A 20,366-nucleotide genomic window follows, 5' to 3' on the forward strand; every position below is an offset into this window, starting at 1 on the left:
ATTCCTCAAGAAATGTTTGTGATGATATGCTTGATCTCCCATGTTGCCATGATAGAAGTGCTTTGGTTTCCTCTAGTTGTTCTATGACTAACAATGCAGAGGAAATCAAGAAATATGTGGCACGCTTGATTAAAGAAGAACCCTCTTTTCCAAAAGGATCATCATCAACCTCCCTTGTTCACATGTGCCTCATGGCAAAAGGTAATGATGAGGTATCATCTTTTCTTAGTGATAGCGATGATAGTTGTAATGAGTATGATGATGATGATGATGATGATGATGATGATGATGATGATGATGATGATGATGATGATGATGACGACTTGACTCAAAATCTCTATGAGATTGGGAAAACTCTTCATATAGCTAAAAATAACACTTACAAAAGGTTCCAAGAAGTTCTTGCTTGCTTTGAAAAACGTAATAATTTATTTCTTAACGAGCAAGCGAAAATTGAACAACTTGAACATGAACTTGCTAAGGCTTATCAAATGTTTAGAGACTTAAAATCTTCAAAAGGAGAGATTGAAATTACTCATGGTAAACTTAAAGAGGATTTTGAGCTCCTTCTCCTTGAATGCAATAATGTCAAGGGAGAGCTCATCAAACTCTCTAAGTCTCATGAGGAGCTTCAATCAACTCATGAGAAGTCTCTAATTGCTACTTGTTCCTCTGATATTGATATTTGATAATGATGCTTGTGCTACTAACTCGATTCATGTGAAGCATCAATTTTGAAGGAGAATGTTGAGCTAAGGACTCAACTTGATTTGCTAACAAGAAATTATGGGAAATTGGAAGAAAGTCATGAAAAGCTAACAAGAAATTATGGGAAATTGGAAGAAAATCATGAAAAGCTCTCAGGCAGTTATGAGGATTTTCTAATCTCTCATGATGGACTAAATTTAGATCATGAGTCTATGGTTACCAAGGTAAAATAGTGTGAGTCTCATGTGGATATTAGCACATCTTCTACTGGAAATGCCTTATTGACATGTGCTAGTCCTTGCAATTTCTCTCTACATGATATTGGTATATCTCATGATGGATTTCTCACCTTGTCTTGTTGCTCTAACCATGAAGTTTCTACTTCCACTACTCCTCTTGTTTCTAGTGTTAAAACTAACCATGTAGAGAAAATTAATGGGATCGAGGCCCAAGTCACTAGTTTGAAGAAAGACTTGGAAAAGTGAGAGGATGGACATATTTTTCACTCCAACAATAAGTCCAAGAACAAGAAAAGGGGACAAGACCAAGCCAAGAATAAGTCCAACATTTCTTGATTTAAGTGCAAAAATATTGGACATCATGTGATATCTTGTCCATTGAATAAAAGGAATTATAAAGATGAGCTACATGGGAAGCGACCTCAAGCTCAATCTCAAGTTGAAGAATGGACACTATCCATGATGAACCATGTTATTGCTCCCCAAGTTGAGAAAGTAAAGAAGAAGAGAAGGGGTAGTATATGTTGCTATATTTGTCGTAAGAAGGGACACATAGCTTCATCATGTCCCAAAGGTAACATCTCTAAGCCTCCAATTATCAATGATCATTATTCACTTAGGAAGGATAAGGTTGGCAATTTGTTTGCCAAGTATGTTGGTACCCAAAGTGGTTTGGAAATAGGCAATACCATTTGGGTTGCCAAGGCTATTGTTACTAACTTCTTGGGACCCAACTTTGTTGGGGACCATCGAGCTCAAACTTGATCAATAGGTGTGTGGAGGGCATTGGAGACTTGGCTACTTCGTGAAGAAAAATTATTGTCACCATATGTTATGGTTAATGCCAAGTCAAGTGGATTATCATCACATCTATCAATCCAATGCTCCTCTTTGTGGTAACTTGTACTTGCATTGTTTGCATTGAAAGTTACTAGTCCATTGCATGTTTAGGTTTTGTACCTAGCATGTGCTTGTATATGGTGTGCCTCCTAGTATGCTTGATTTGTGTTATCTAGCATGTGTAGGTTGCAATGCACTTCATATATTTGTGTGTGTGTTTTGAGCCTTTATTGCTTCATTAGTCGAATCTTCCTTGGCTCTTTTGATATATTTATGGAACATCACATTATGGGGGAGTGCTATGTTTTACGCATATCACAAACCTTAAATGTGTATATATATGGGATACCACCTAGTTTTTATAGTGCAAGATTATCTAGTCACTATGCGGTATGACAAGTTCATTTGAAATTCAAATTCTCATCCATTGAGTATCTTTAGTTGGATTTCATATGCCTCTTATGTATAATACATGGGTTTTCACATTATGGGGGAGTGATATGCTTTATGCATATCACAATCCTTGTTAATGTGAACAACTGAGGATTGCCACTCTAATTTATGTTGTTAGATTACCTTATATCTTTGTGGATTGCTATTGCAACAAGTTCCCAATTACGTTAACACCTTTTTGGTCTGCATCCTATGGACTTGTTTGCATATATCATTCTTGCGGTTTTCCCCATGGTTTTCTCAGCAATTGTATTTGGGAAATCATTTGATTCAAGCCATTCCAATTGTTGCTTTGCATGATGATCTATATAATTGTAAGGTTAATAATAGGATATCCAAGCATTGTGCTTATTTCTAAACTCTCATGTTATGCTTGTGTTAGTATAGATGATCATGTACTTATCTAGTTTCTACACCGAAGGATAACTCGAAATACCATTTTGTTTGAGTTCATCTTATTGGTTTGTATGGAGGTATGGAAGTTTGTTATCTCATTGTTTGTAGTGTCCCTTGAGTGAGGTATTCCTATGAGTATGTGTGTAATGCATATCTTATCTGCTCATTGGTTTTGCTTGGTTCATGTATTGAACTTTGTGTGCTATCATATGTTTATTTGTCACTTCGATTCATTTTGGACAACATGAATGATTAGTGATGTTATTGGAAGTATTAACGGTTATGTGTTCATTGGTTCAAATTTGTATCTCTTTAGATTTTGGTAGGCTTGTGCATGCATATTTACTATGTGTAAATTTTCATGCCTTGTTTGCTTTAAAATTGATTTCTTAATATCTAAGATGTGCATGAAATTCAAATTCATATAGATATGCACATATTTAAGTGGTTTTACCCTATGTTTAGTAGTTATGCTAACTACTTAGGACCCAATAAGTTTGGGGACCATATTGTACTTAAATTGTTTTAGGTACATTTGAGAAGCATTGGGTGCTTGGTTTATTCGTGAGGTGGTGACACAATGAGGAAAACTAGAACCAAGGTTGAACATTTTATTGATCTACGACTTCATACCAATGCTATCACAGTAAAAAGTATTTACTTCATGCATATATATAGAAATGGGGTCAATCTTGTGTAGATTGTGTCATGGCATGATTAGTACTTGTTAAAAGTTGTGCTTCTTGCATGTTCTTAAAAAGTTACTTTATTGCAATTGTGGGACATTTGAGAAGAAGCATATAGTGGGGATCTATAAACTAGATTCATGATTCACTTATCCCGAAATATGCCAATTAAGCAATTTATTTCATATCAATTCCTCAATTATTCTCTCATGTGTAATTTTGATAAAATTACAAAAACACACTATTTGCTTGTGGTATTTGTTATCTTACTTTGTAATTCATTGTTATGCAAATGAGATTAATTTGTGCCATGTGCTTTGTGTCATGTGCCTTGCTCTTATGCTAGGATCACAGTTGTATAATAATGGATTCACTTGTGGATATCAAGTTCTTATCAATTGAGTCTTTTGTGTATGCAAGGTTCTTTGTGGATACATATCATGTTTATTATTTGCCTCTTAGAAATTTTATACATGTGAAAGTTCATATCCTTTCTTGATATCATTTATTCCTTGCCGACCACTTTGTTGTTTCCTTTTATTCTTATGGTGGTTTCGTAAGAGGTTGTGGCATGAGTGCTTGTATGTTTTGCATATAATCTTGCGCACTCGTGTGTTTTGAATGTAATTTGGACACATTCTTATGATGATGATCAAATTAGGTATTCATATTATATATTGTCCACAGTATGTTCTTTGGGTCTTTTTGAAGTTTTTCTCACATGCAGAATGCTTATTTTCGTATCATAATACCTTGGTGCATTCTATAGATCCCGAGCTCCTCAAAATTTTCATAGTTGAATATGTGCGTTTAATTTTCACTCACATCTTGTAATATGCACACATTAAGGAGGAACTCATTATATATTGGCTTCTAGATTTTTTTCCATTTTGGCATTTGTTGCTAATGGGGGAGAAGTTTAGAGGGTTTTAGATAAGTATTTTAAGTGCTTGTTGGTTTAAGATAAGTATTTTAGGTGTTTGTTGTCATTCATGCTTACCTACCCTCGTTATATATGTTTGTTGCATGAATGAATATATAGAGAAAACTCCACCTAGTGTATGTCAGCCAATATATGCAAGGAAATTCAAAGTTCATTCACACATGCATATATTGTGGGGGAGCTTGATCTATATATTGTGATTCTAGTAACATCAAATACTTGTGTAGTGTTTCGATGTTAGTACACCAAGTGTGGTAAACTCAAGTATCTTTGTGACACTTGATGCTATCAAAACTATCCCAAGTATACAACTTATCCTCGGGTAAATTGCATACTTGTGTTAAAATTCACTATATAAACCCTCTTGTTGATATTGTCAGCAATTACTAAAATGGGGGAGATTGGAAGTACATGTAGTCCCCATGTGTGGTTTTGGTAATTAATGACAATCCTTATGGACTAATGTTTGCATTGAGATATACATGTGAAGGAAATTTCCATTTGCAATGCATGAAGAATACTGGATGAATTGAAGGGTGAAACCCATCAACACAAATATATGCATTGAGACTGGATAATGAATGACAATTCCTATGAAGAAACAATGGCATCAAGTTATATATGAAGGCTTGTTCCTTGGGTGATGCAAGAAGGATATTGAATGGATTCAGAATGAATGCCATATACATATAGTTGCGCATCAAGATTGAGCTCAATGATTGAATCAAATATGATCAAGATGAATTCCATGTGACAAACAACATGTGATCTATATGGAGTTCATTGAAGGATCTCAGAGGTCTTCATGTTGGGGAACGTAGCAGAAATTCAAAATTTTCTATGCATCACCAAGATCAATCTATGGAGATTCTAGCAACAAGATAGAGAGAGAGGGGGTGCATCTTCATACCCTTGAAGATCGCTAAGCGGAAGCGTTACAAGAACGCGGTTGATGGAGTCGTACTCGCGGCGATTCAAATCACGGAAGATCCGATCTAGCGCCGAACGGACGGCGCCTCCGCGTTCAACACATGTGCAGTCCAGGGACGTCTCCTCCTTCTTGATCCAGCAAGGGGAGATGAGAAGTTGAGGGAGAGCTCCGGCAGCACGACAGCGTGGTGGTGGAGCTTGCAGTTCTCCGGCAGGGCTTCGCCAAGCACTACTGAGGAGGAGGTGGAGTTGGAGAGGGGGAGGGCTGCGCCAAGGGCAAGGGTGAAGCTCCCATGCACCTCCCCACTATATATATATGGGTGGAGGGGGCTGGTTTCTTCCCCTCCAAGTCCATTGGGGCGTTGGCAAAGGTGGGAGGAAAGAAATCCCATCATTTCCTTCCCCACCGATTGTTATCCCTCCTTTTTAGGGATCTTGATCTTATCCTTTCGGGATATGATCTTATTCCTTCTAAGGGGGGATCTTGCTGCGCCTTGACCAGGGGTGTGGGGCCTTGCCCCCACTACTCATGTTCATGTGGGTCCCCCCATGCAGGTGGGCCCCACTCCGGAACCTTCTAGAACCTTCCCGGTACAATACCGAAAAATCCCGAACATTTTTCGGTGGCCAAAATAGGACTTCCCATATATAAATCTTTACCTCCGGACCATTACGGAACTCCTCGTGACATCTGAGATCTCATTTGGGACTCCAAACAACATTCGGTAACTACACACTAATTCCCATGACAACTCTAGTGTCACCGAACCTTAACTGTGTAGACCCTACGGGTTTGGGAATCATGCAGACATGACCGAGACAACTCTCTGGCCAATAACCAACAGCGGGATCTGGATACCCATGTTGGCTCACACATGTTCCACGATGATCTCATCGGATGAACCACGATGTCAAGGATTCAAGCAATCCCGTATACAATTCCCTTTGTCAATCGGACGTTACTTGCCCGAGATTTGATCGTCGGTATCCCAATACCTCATTCAATCTCGTTACCGGAAAGTCACTTTACTCATTCTGTAATGCATGATCCCGTGACTAACTACTTAGTCACATTGAGCTCATTATGATGATGCATTACCGAGTGGGCCCAGAGATACCTCTCCGTCACACGGAGTGATAAATCCCAGTCTCGATTCGTGCCAACCCAACATACACTTTCAGAGATACCCGTAGTGCACCTTTATAGCCACCCAGTTACGTTGTGACGTTTGGCACACGCAAAGCATTCCTATGGTATCCGGGAGTTCACAATCTCATGGTCTAAGGAAATGATACTTGACATTAGAAAAGCTTTTAGCAAACGAACTACACGATCTTGTGCTATGCTTAGGACTGGGTCTTGTCCATCACATCATTCTCCTAATGATGTGATCCTGTTATCAATGACATCCAATGTCCATGGTCAGGAAACCATAACCATCTATTGATCAACGATCTAGTCAACTAGAGGCTCACTAGGGATATGTTGTGGTCTATGTATTCACACATGTATTACGGTTTCCAATTAATACAATTATAGCATGAACAATAGACAATTATCATGAACAAGGAAATATAATAATAACCATTTTATTATTGCCTCTAGGGCATATTTCCGACACTTCATTCTTAGGATTATGGGGTGAGCCATGATGGATCATGATCATAAGAGAATGATTAAAGAGAAGAATTCTACACATGGCTTGAAGATAGGATCATGATGAACTCATATGTTGAGTCATGGATGATTATTTCTTGAAGCAAGTAATTCATGTGAAGATTTCGTTGTGCCTCTCAAGAGATTTTGATGGAGCATAAAGAATAATAAATGATGGCCAATATGGTATTCATGGATAAACTCTATATGGTCGTATGATAATTGAGATATGGGTAATCATGTCTTGAAGAAATGAAGCATAGTGAAGAATACAATATGGCCTTCAAGACATCAAGATTGAGCATGGAGTAAAGATAAAGGTTGACCAAGATAAAGATCAAAGAATCGAACTCTAAATGGTTAACACACAAGTGCAAATGATGCATCACATAGGATCTTGTGGTATGATAACAAACTGTCAATTGCACTTTGTCTACTAACCCATGACATGTGTTGTTTATGTTTATGAGGGTTAGGTTATTTTCATGGGCTCGCATCGAGAGAAAGATTACAAATGTTCCTGACAGGATGACATCAGGTGTTCATGATCATGGTTGACAAGGGCAAATTCAATATAACCATCCTGAAGGATTACATGCTTGAAGCTTGTGGATGATCACCTGATGGACAAGTGAAGATGAATACAAAGCAAAGCTTCCCACATTGTATTGGAGAGCTACTTGACTACTTCACCAATGTCTTGCCTTTAACTTGAACCAAGAAGAAACATCAACATCAAGTTCAAGTGAAAGGCTCAAGTCAAAAGTAATAGTTCATTTGGCGTTAGTTTTGTGGAGTGATGACCACCGAAGAAACATATACACTCAAGAATGGATTCTGGATAGCTACCTAGTGTAGATATTTTACGATTCTTGAGTTATAGGGATCCCTTAGTATTAAGAGGGGATCAAAGGGGTTCATTATGGACTTTCTCAAGTCAACATCTCCCATACACAATTCCACTCCTATGCTATATACCAAATAAATATATAGCCAACTAGGTCCCCGAAAGTATATGATCTAACCTTTACATACCTTGCACCCTCCATTTTGGTTAATCTTGGGTGGTTCTCTATCTGAGGGCCTGGAGCTTTTCCATAGCTTCAAAACGAGCCCAAGATCATCAAATTCGGAGTTTGTATGTAAAAGTTATGCACGTTTCAGTTTTGGGGTTCTTGCTATTTTTTTCCTAGCCAGATGTCCGGGAGTTGGTCGGATGTCCGGGCTCCCGAGACTCCCCGGATGTCCGGGATCCTACCGGAAATCCGGCCATCCATTTCCAAAAACTTCACTGAGATGTTGGTTGTGTGTGCCAGATGTCTGGGGCCCCAACTTTTGCCAGATGTCCGGGCCTTGGCCAGATGTTTGGGCCCTGTACTCCGGCCTCTGTCTTTCACATATGTGTGTGTGTGCATTTCTCAGCCGCCGGATGTCCAGCCCCTACCCAGATGTCCGACCCAGCATTGTCACTTACTCAGAAACGGCTAGTTTTATAGGCCTTCTATATATACCCCTCTACCAATCCAGCAGAGGGTTGACCACTCAATCCAAAAGAACCGTAGAACACCCTAGTGGCTCCCTCTCACTTCTTCTACACCAAATCTTAGACCCCGGAGAGATTCGTGAGAGTTCTTGAGAGATTTTCCAATCAAGTGATAGATCCACTCCCTCTCCCTCTTGTGACCAAAGGAATTTGTGATTTGAGCAAGTCTTGAGCATTTCCCCCTTGATCTTGTTACTCTTGGAGGTTGGAGACTCCTATGCGGTAGGAGTGCTCCAGTGAGGAATCAACTTGTGATTTTCCCCTCAGAAAGTTTGTAAAGGTTTTGAAGCCGCCTCAAGGTCTACCACTAGTGGTAGAGAAACACCTTCGTGGTGTTGTCTTAAAGGGAGAATAGGGTGAGACTTTTGTCGGGGAACCTAACAGAAATTAAAAATTTCTACGCATCACCAAGATCAATCTATGGAGATTCTAGCAACAAGAGAGAGAGGGAGTGCATCTTCATACCCTAGAAGACCGCTAAGCGGAAGCGTTACAAGAACGCGGTTGATGGAGTCGTACTCGCGGCGATTCAAATCGCGGAAGATCCGATCTAGCGGCGAACAGACGGCGCCTCCACGTTCAACACATGTACAGCCCGGGGACGTCTCCTCCTTCTTGATCCAGCAAGGGGAGAGGAGAAGTTGAGGGAGAACTCCGACAACACGATGGCGTGGTGGTCATGGAGCTTGTGGTTTTCCTGCAGGGCTTCGCCAAGCACTATAGAGGAGGAGGAGGTGTTGGAGGAAGGAGGGGCTGCGCCAGGAAGAGGTGTGGCTGCCCTCCCACCCCTCCACTATATATAGGGGCAAGGGGAGAGGGGGAGGCGCCCGAGGGTTTCCCCTAGGGGCGGCGGCCAAGCAGATTGGATCTCCCTAGGGAAAATCCTAGGGAGACTTGCCCCCCAAGCCAAGCAGGTGGAGGATTGCCTCCCAAGCCAGGTGGAGACGCCCCACCTCCCCAAATAACATGGGAAAGGGTGTGGGGGCACACCACCCCTTAGTGGGCTGTTTTTCCCCTTCCCCTTTGGCCCATGACGCCCTCCAACACTTGTCGGGGCTCCCGAAACACCTTTCGGTCATGCTGGCCATAGCCTGGTACCCCCGGAACACTTCCGGACTCCAATACCCTTCGTCCAATATATCGATCTTCACCGCCGGACCATTCTGAAACTCCTCGTGATGTCCGGGATCACATTCGGGACTCCGAACTACCTTCGATAACCACATACTATTTCCCATAACAACTCTAGCGTCACCGAACCTTAAGTGTGTAAACCCTACGGGTTCGGCAACCATGCAAACATGACCAAGACGTTCTCTTTCCAATAACCAACAGCGGGATCTAGATACCCATGTTGGCTCCCACATGTTCCACGATGATCTCATCGGATGAACCACGATGTCCAGGATTCAATCAATCCCGTATACAATTCCCTTTGTCGGTCGGTATGTTACTTGCCCGAGATTCGATCGTCAGTATCCCAATACCTCGTTCAATCTCGTTACCAGCAAGTCACTTTACTCATTCCGTAATGCATGATCCCGTGACTAACTACTTAGTCACATTGAGCTCATTATGATGATGCATTACCGAGTGGGCCCAGAGATACCTCTCTGTCATACAGAGTGACAAATCCCAGTCTCGATTCGTGCCAACCCAACAGACACTTTCGGAGATACCTGTAGTGCACCTTTATAGCCACACAGTTCCGTTGTGACGTTTGGTACACCCAAAGCATTCCTATAGTATCCAGGAGTTGCACAATCTCATGGTCTAAGGAAATGATACTTGACATTAGAAAAGCTTTAGCAAACGAACTACACGATCTTGTGCTATGCTTAGGATTGGGTCTTGTCCATCACATCATTCTCCTAATGATGTGATCCCGTTACCAATGCCATCTAATGTCCATGCTCTGGAAACCATAACCATCTATTAATCAACGAGCTAGTCAACTAGAGGCTCACTAGGGACATGTTGTGGTCTATGTATTCACACATGTATTACGGTTTCCAGTTAATACAATTATAGCATGAACAACAGACAATTATCATGAACAAGGAAATACAATAATAACCATTTTATTATTGCCTCTAGGGCATATTTCCAACAGTCTCCCACTTGCACTAAAGTCAATAATCTAGTTCACATCACTATGTAATTGTAATGAATCAATACCCATGGGGTTTGATCATATCTCACTTGTGAGAGAGGTTATTAGTCAACGGATCTGAACCTTTCAGATCGGTGTGTGCTTTACAAATCTCTATGTCATCTTGTAGATGCAGCTACCACGTGCTATTTGGAGCTATTCCAAATAACTATTCTACTATATGAATCCGGTTTACTACTCATAGTCATCTAGATTAGTATCAAAGTTTGCATCGATGTAACCCTTTACAACGAACTCTTTTACCACCTCCATAATTGAGAAAATTCCTTAGTCCATTAGTTACTAAGGATAACTTTGACTGTTGTCCTATGATCCATTCCTGGATCACTCTTGTACCCCATGACTGACTCATGGCAAGCACACTTCAGGTGCGGTACACGGCATAGCATACTGTAGAGCCTACGTCTAAAGCATAGGGGACGACCTTCGTCCTTTCTCTCTCTTCTGCCGTGGTTAGGTCTTGAGTCTTATTCAATACTCACACCTTATAACACAACCAAGAACTCCTTCTTTGCCGATCTATTTTGATCTCCTTCAAAATCTTGTCACAGCATGTATTCATTTGAAAGTACTATTAAGTGTTTTGATCTATCCTTATAGATCTTGATGCTCAATGTTCAAGTAGCTTAATACAGGTTTTCCATTGAAAAACACCTTTCAAACAACCCTATATGCTTTCCCAGAAATTCTTCATCATTTCCGATCAACAATATGTCAACAACATATACTCATCAGAAATTCTGTAGTGCTCCCACTCACTTCTTTGGAAATACAAGTTTCTCATAAACTTTGTATAAACCCAAAATCTTTGATCATCTCATCAAAGCATATATTCCAACTCCAAGATGCTTACTCCTGTCCTTAGAAGGATTGCTGGAGCTTTGCATACTTGTTAGCATCTTATAGGATTGACAAAACCTTCTGGTTGTATCATATACAACCTTTCCTCAAGAAAATTGTCGAGGAAACAATGTTTTGACATCCTATCTGCAAGATTTCATAATTAATGCAGTAACTGCCAATAGAATTCCAACAGACTCTTAGCATCGCTACGAGTGAGAAAGTCTCATCGCGGTCAACTCCTTGAACTTGTCGGAAAACATCTTAACGACAAGTCGAGCTTTCTTAATGGTGATACTTACCATCATTGTTCGTCTTCCTTTTAAAATCCATCTGTACCCAACAGCCTTATGACCATCAAGTAGTTCTTCCAAAGTCTATACTTTGTTTTCATACATGGATCCTCTCTCGGATTTTATGGCCTCGAGCCATTCGTCAGAATCCGGGCCCACCATCCCTTCTCCATAGCTCGTAGGTTCATTGTTGTCTAGCAACATGACCTCCAAGACATGATTACAGTACCACTCCGAAGCAGTACGCGTCCTTGTCGTCCTAAGAGGTTTGGTAGTGACTTGATCCGAAGTTTCATGATCACTATCATCAGCTTCCACTTCAATTGGTGTAGGTGCCACAGGAACAACTTCCTGTGCCCTGCTACACACTGGTGGGTGATGGTTCAATAACCTCATCAAGTCTCCACCATCCTCCCACTCAATTCTTTCGAGAGAAACTTTTCCTCGAGAAAGGACCCATTTTAGAAACAATCACTTTTGCTTCCAGATCTGAAATAGGAGGTATACCCAACTGTTTTGGGTGACCTATGAAGATGCATTTATCCGTTTTGGGTTCGAGCTTACTAGGATGAAACTTTTTCACATAAGCGTCGCAGCCCCAAACTTTTAAGAAACGACAACTTAGGTTTCTCTAAACCATAGTTCATACGGTGTCATCTCAATGGAATTGCGCGGTACCCTATTTAAAGTGAATGTGGTTGTCTCTAATTCCTAACCCATAAAAAATAGTGGTAATTCGATAAGAGACATCATGGTATGCCCCATATCCAATAGGGTGCATCTATGATGTTCGGACACACCATCACACTATGGTGTTCCAGGCGGTATTAATTGTGAAACAATTTCCACAATGTCTTAATTGTGTACCAAACTCGCAACTCAGATATTCATCTCTATGATCATGTCATAGACATTTTATCTGTCACGACGATCTTCAACTTCACTCTGAAATTACTTGAACCTTCCAATAATTCAGACTTGTGTTTCATCAAGTAAATATACTCAACATCTACTCAAATCATCTGCGAAGTAAGAACATAACGATATCCACTGCGTGCCTCAACACTCATTGGATTGCACACATCAAAATGTACTACTTCCAACAAGTTGCTTTCTTGTTCCATCTTACGGAAAACAAGGCTTTTCAGTCATCTTGCCCATGTGGTATGATTTGCATGTCTCAAGTGATTCAAAATCAAGTGAGTCCAAGCGACCCATCTGCATGGAGTTTCTTCATGCGTACATACCAATAGACATGGTTCGCATGTCTCAAACTTTTCAAAAAAAACTGAGTGAGTCCAAAGATCCATCAACATGGAGCTTCTTCATGCGTTTATACCAATATGACTCAAATGGCAGTGCCACAAGCAGGTGGTACTATCATTACTATCTTATATCTTTTGGCATGAACATGTGTATCACAACGATCGAGATTCAATAAACATTCATTTTAGGTGCAAGACCATTGAAGGGATTATTCAAATAAACAGAGTAACCATTATTCTCCTTAAATGAATAACTGTATTGCGATAGACATAATCCAATCATGTCTATGCTCAACGCAAACACCAATAACAATTATTTATGTTTAACATCGATCCCGATGGTAGAGGGAGCGTGCGATGTTTGATCACCTCAACCTTGGAAATACTTCCAACACATATCGTCACCTCGCCTTTAGCTAGTCTTCATTTATTCAATAGCCTTTTATTTTGAGTTACTAACACTTAGCAACCGAACCAATATCTATTACCATGGTGCTACTAGGAGTACTAGTAAAGTACACATTAATAATATGTATATTTAATATACTTCTGTCTACCTTGCCTGCCTTCTTATCTACCAAGTATCTAGGGTAATTCTACTCCAGTGACCGTTCCCCTTATTACAGAAGCACTTAGTCTCGGGTTTGGGTTCAACCTTGGGTTTCTTCACTAGAGCAGCAAATGATTTGCCATTTCATGAAGTATCCCTTCTTGCCCTTGCCCTTCTTGAAACTAGTGGTTTCACTAACCATCAACAATTGATGCTCCTTCTTGATTTCTACTTTCGCGGTGTCAAACATTGTGAATATTTCAAGGACCATCATATCTATCCCTGATATGTTATAGTTCATCACGAAGCTCTAGTAGCTTGGTGGCAATGACTTTGGAGAAACATCACTATCTCATCTGGAAGATTAATTCCCACTCGATTCAAGTGATTGTTGTACCCAGATAATCTGAGTACAAGCTCAACGACTGAGCTTTTCTCCCTTAGATTGTAGGCTAAGAAACTCGTCGGAGGTATTATACCTCTTGACGTGGGCACGATCCTGAAATCCCAATTTCAGCCCTCGGAACATCTCATATGTTCCGCGACGTTTCAAAATCGTCTTCGGTGCCTCAATTCTAAATTGTTTAACATTACTGAACTATCACATAGTCATCAAAATGTGTATGTCAGATGTTCGCAACATCCACAAACGACGTTCGAGGTTCAACACACCGAGCGATGCATTAAGGACATAAGCCTTCTGCGCAGCAATGAGGAAAATCCTCAGTTTACGGACCCAGTCCGCATAATTGCTACTATCAACTTTCAACTAAATTTTCTCTAGGAACATATCTAAAACAGTAGAACTAAAGCGCAAGCTACAATATAATTTGCAAAGACCTTTTGACTATGTTCATGATAATTAAGTTCATCTAATGAACTCCCACTCAGATAGACATCCCTCTAGTCATCTTAGTGATACATGATCCGAGTCAACTAGGCTGTGTCCGATCATCACGTGAGACGGACTAGTCATCATCAGTGAACATCTTCATGTTGATCATATCTACTATACGACTCATGTTCGACCTTTCGGTCTCTTGTGTTCTGAGGCCATGTCTGTACATGCTAGGCTCGTCAAGTCAACCTAAGTGTTTTGCATGTGTAAATCTGGCTTACACCCATTGTATGTGAACGTTAGAATCTATCACACGCGATCATCACGCGGTGCTTCGAAACAATGAACTTTTGCAACGGTCACAGTTAGGGGGAACACTTTCTTGAAATTTTAGGAGGGATCATCTTATTTATGCTACCGTCGTTCTAAGCAAATAAGATGTAAACATGACAAACATCACATTTAAATCATAAAGTGACATGATATGGCCAATATCATCTTGCGCCTTTGATCTCCATATTTGAGGCGTGGCATGATCACCTTCGTCACCGGCCTGACACCATGATCTCCATCATCATGATGTCCATCATCGTGTCTTCATGAATTTTTCTCGCCAACTATTACTTCTACTACTATGGCTAACGTTAGCAATAAAGTAAAGTAATTACATGGCGTTTTCAATGACACATAGGTCATACAATAAATTAAGATAACTCCTACGGCTCCTGCCGGTTGTCATACTCATCGACATGCAAGTCGTGATTCCTATTACAAGAACATGATCAATCTCATACATCACATATATCATTCATCACATCCTTTTGGCCATATAACATCACATAGCATACCCTGCAAAAACAAGTTAGACGTCCTCTAACTGTTGTTGCATGTTTTACGTGGCTGCTATGGGTTTCTTGCAAGAACGTTTCTTACCTACGCAAAAGCCACAACGAAGATATGCCAATTGCTATTTACCCTTCATAAGGACCCTTTTCATCGAATCCGATCCGACTAAAGTGGGAGAGACTGGCACCCGCTAGCCACCTTATGCAACAAGTGCATGTTAGTCGGTGGAACCTGTCTCGTGTAAGTGTACGTGTAAGGTCGGTCCGGGCCGCTTCATCACACAATACCATCGAAACAAGATAGGACTAGTAATGGTAAGCATATTGAACAAAATCAACGCCCACAACAACTTGTGTTCTACTCGTGCATAGAATCTACGCAATAGACCTAGCTCATGATGCCACTGTTGGGGAACGTAACAGAAATTCAAAATTTTCTACACATCACCATGATCAATCTATGGAGATTCTAGAAACAAGAGAGAGAGGGAGTGCATCTTCATACCCTTGAAGATCGCTAAGCGGAAGCGTTACAAGAACGCGGTTGCTGGAGTCGTACTCGCGGCGATTCAAATCGCGGAAGATCCAATCTAGCACCGAACGGACGGCGCCTCCACGTTCAACACACGTACAACCCGGGGACGTCTCCTCCTTCTTGATCTAGAAAGGGGAGAGGAGAAGTTGAGGGAGAACCCCGATAGCACGACGGCGTGGTGGTGATGGAGCTCGTGGTTCTCCGGCAGGGCTTCGCCAAGCACTACGGAGGAGGAGGAGGTGTTGGATGAGGGAGGGGCTGTGCCAGGGAAGAGGTGCAGCTGTCCTCCACCCCTCCACTATATATAGGGGCAAGGGGAGAGGGGGAGGTGCCCTAGGGTTTCCCCTAGGGGGCGGCGGCCAAGCAGATTGGATCTCCCTAGGGAAAATCCTAGGGAGACTTGCCCCCCAAGCCAAGCAGGTGGAGGATTGCCTCCCAAGCCAGGTGGAGGCGCCCCACCTCCCCAAATAACGTGGGAAAGGGTGTGAGGGGCGCACCACCCCTTAGTGGGCTGGTTTTTCCCTTCCCCTTTGGCCCATGAGGCCCTCCAACACTTGTCGGGCTCCTGAAACACCTTTCGGTCATGCTGGCCATAGCCTGGTACCCCCGAAACACTTCCGACTCCAATACCCTTCATCCAATATATCAATCTTCACCGCCAGACCATTCCGAAACTCCTCGTCACGTCCGGGATCACATCCGGGACTCCGAACTACCTTCTATAACCACATACTATTTCCCATAACAACTCTAGCGTCACCGAACCTTAAGTGTGTAGACCCTACGGGTTCGGGAACCATGCAGACATGACCGAGACGTTCTCTGGCCAATAACCAACAGCGGGATCTGGATACCCATGTTGGCTCCTACATGTTCCACGATGATCTCATCGGATGAACCACAATGTGGAGGATTCAATCAATCCCGTATACAATTCCCTTTGTCAGTCGGTATGTTACTTGCCCGAGATTCGATCATCGGTATCCCAATACCTCGTTCAATCTCGTTACCGGCAAGTCACTTTACTCGTTCCGTAATGCATGATCCCGTGACTAACTACTTAGTCACATTGAGCTCATTATGATGATGCATTACCGAGTGGGCCCAGGGATACCTCTCTGTCATAAGGAGTGACAAATCCAGTCTCGATTCGTGCCAACCCAACAGACACTTTCGGAGATACCTGTAGTGCACCTTTATAGCCACCCAGTTACGTTGTGACGTTTGGTACACCCAAAGCATTCCTACGGTATCCGGGAGTTGCACAATCTCATGGTCTAAGGAAATGATACTTGACATTAGAAAATCTTTAGCAAACGAACTACACGATCTTGTGCTATGCTTACGATTGGGTCTTGTCCATCACATCATTCTCCTAATTATGTGATCCCGTTATCAATGACATCCAATGTCCATGGTCAGGAAACCATAACCATCTATTGATCAATGAGCTAGTCAACTAGAGGCTCACTAGGGACATGTTGTGGTCTATGTATTCACACATGTATTACGGTTTCCAGTTAATACAATTATAGCATGAACGATAGACAATTATCATGAACAAGGAAATACAATAATAACCATTTTATTATTGCCTCTAGGGCATATTTCCAACACCTTTGTGGCGTTGTTGTGCATTCGTGGTAACATCCACCTCTCTAACGGTGACTAGCTTCCCTCCAAGGAAGTGAACATCGGGATACATCCTCGTCTCCGTGTCTTCGATTGCCACTAACCCTAGCCACTACTTGTGGTTTGCTTTGGTCTCTTGACCTTGCATTCACTATATATTGCTCTCCTCATCATATTGTGTTGGCTATTTCCTTGAAGAGATTATTTAGGCCTACACTTTTTATCCCGCAATTCATACTTGCTACTATTGATATATCTTGTGTTTAGTGTGAATTGCTAACTTGTGTCATACACTTACATATCTTGTGGTATTGCTCAAGTAAGTTTGTGTAACTTACTTGTGCTTGTTAGTATCCTTGTTGTGCTCACCTCATTTACTTTAAGTTGTTGGTGCACTTAGTTGAGCCTTGTATATTTAGGATTTGTGTTTGAGAAGTATCCGTTTAGTTTATTTCCGCATAAGGATAAAGCCAAATCCGTAGAAGTTTCTAAAACGCCTATTCGCCCCCTCTAGGCGACATCGTGGTCCTTTCACCTAGGCAATCGAGTACCGGTAATCATTCTTGTAATTTTATATGAGGGAGAGGCATGAGCTAACATACTTTCTCTACTTGGATCATATGCACTTATGATTGGACCCGTAGCAAGCATCCACAACTACTAAAGATCATTAAGGTCATGAAACCCACCATAGCTTTAAGTATCAAGTCCTCTTTATCCCATATGCAACAAACCACCTACTCGGGTTTAAGCTTCTGTCACTCTCGCAACCCACCATAAGCAAATCATGAACGTATTGCAACACCCTACAATGGGGGCTTGATACGTCTCCAACGTATCTATAATTTTTGATTGTTCCATGCTGTTATATTATCATTCTTGGATGTTTTACAATCATTTTATAGTCATTTTATATCATTTTTTGGTACTAACCTATTGACATAGTGCCAAGTGCCAGTTGTTGTTTTCTGCATGTTGTTTACATTGCAGGAAATCAATATCAGACGGAGTCCAAATGCAACGTAATTCCACGATGATTTTTTATGGACCAAAAGGAAGAAGTTGGGCCCTGGTTGCACCTGGGGGGAGTTTCGAGGTGGGGACTACCCACCAGGGTGTGCCAGGAGGCCCAGGCGCGCCCTGGTGGGTTGTGCCCACCTCGGGTGCCCCCTGGACCACCTCTTTGCTCTATAAATAACCCAATATTCCAGAAACCCTAGGGGAGTTGACGAAATATTCATCCAGCCGCCGCAGATTCCAGAACCACCAGATCCAATCTAGGCACCATCACGGAGGGGTTCACCACTTCCATCGGTGCCTCTCCGATGATGCGTGAGTAGTTCTTTGTAGACCTACGGGTCCGTAGTTAGTAGCTAGATGGCTTCCTCTCTCTCTCTATCTCTCTCTCTTGATTATCAATACAATGGTCTCTTGGAGATCCATATGATGTAAGTATTTTGGCGGTGTGTTTGTTGGGATCCGATGAACTTTGAGTTTATGGTCAGATCTATGTTTTTATCCATGAAAGTTATTTGAGTCTTCTTTGATCTCTTATATGCATGATTGCTTATAGCCTCGTATTTCTTCTCCGATATTTGGGTTTTATTTGACCAACTTGATCTATTTATCTTGCAATGGGAAGAGGTGCTTTGTAGTGGGTTCAATCTTACGGTGCTTGATCACAGTGACAGAAAGGGAACTGACACATATGTATCATTGCTACTAAGGATAAAAAGATGGGATCCATATCTGCCGCAATAGATAAACGGATCTTGTCTATATCATGTCGTCGTTCTTATTGCATTACTCAGTTTTCTCATGAACTTAATACACCAGATGCATGCTGGATAGCGGTCGATGTGTGGATTAATAGTAGTAGATGTAGGCAAGAGTCGGTCTACTAATCTTGTACGTGATGCCTATATAATGATCATTGCCTGGATATCATCATGATTATTTGAAGTTCTGTCAATTGCCCAACAGTAATTGTTTTCCCACCATTTTCTCTTTTTCTCGAGAGAAGCCACTAGTGAAACCTACAGGCCCCGGGTCTTTTCATCATATTTTCCTTTGCGATCTATTTTTTCTTGTATTTATTTTCAGATCTATTAAACCAAAAATAAAAAATACCTTGCTTCAATTTATTTGTTCCGTGATCTATTTATCCTATCTACAAATTTGCCTCACGTCCTTTGCCTATCTTGAGGCGCCATACCCCAAAAGGGATTGACAACCCCTTTAACATGTCGGGTTGTGCGGTGTTGTTCTTTGAGTGCAAGGGCTGTTTACGTTGTGTTGCTTGGTTCTCCTACTGGTTCAATAACCTTGGTTTCATATCTGAGGGAAATACCTACTACCGATGTGCTGCATCATCCCTTCCTCTTTGGGGAAATACTGATGTAGCTTCAAGCGACATCAGGGCCCCTCATGTTTGCGCGAGATGGAGGGCACTGTAGGACAGCACCATAAGTATAATATACAATTATACCAACCAAGATCACGATTAACCCACAGGACAAAACGGATCTACTCAAACATCATAGGATAACCATAGATCATTGGGAAATAATATATGGATTGGAGAACCATGTTTAAGTAGAGATTACAATGGGGAGAAGAGGTGTTACATTGCTTCATAGAGGGTGAGAGAGTTGGTGCTGACGGTAACAAGATTGTTGATGTAGATCACCGTCATGATCCTAGCCCCGGCGCCACTCCGGCGCCACCGGGAGAGATGGGGAGAGAGCCCCCCTCCTTATTCTTCTTCCTTGGCCTCCCCTGAGATGGGAGGAGGGTTCCCCCTCTGGTCCATGGCCTCCATGGCGGCGGAGGGGCGAGAGCCCCTCCGAGATTGGATCTATCTCTCTGTCCTCTTCTGTTACGTGTTCCCCAGATCTGGCCCTTCACGGTTTCTTAAATTCCCGGAGATCTGTAACTCCGATTAAGCTGAAATTTTTACACGATTTTTTCCCATAAGATATCTTTCATGCGCCAGAAGAA

Source organism: Triticum dicoccoides, chromosome 1B (assembly GCF_002162155.2).
Source record: "Triticum dicoccoides isolate Atlit2015 ecotype Zavitan chromosome 1B, WEW_v2.0, whole genome shotgun sequence".
Lineage (NCBI taxonomy): Eukaryota > Viridiplantae > Streptophyta > Magnoliopsida > Poales > Poaceae > Triticum > Triticum dicoccoides.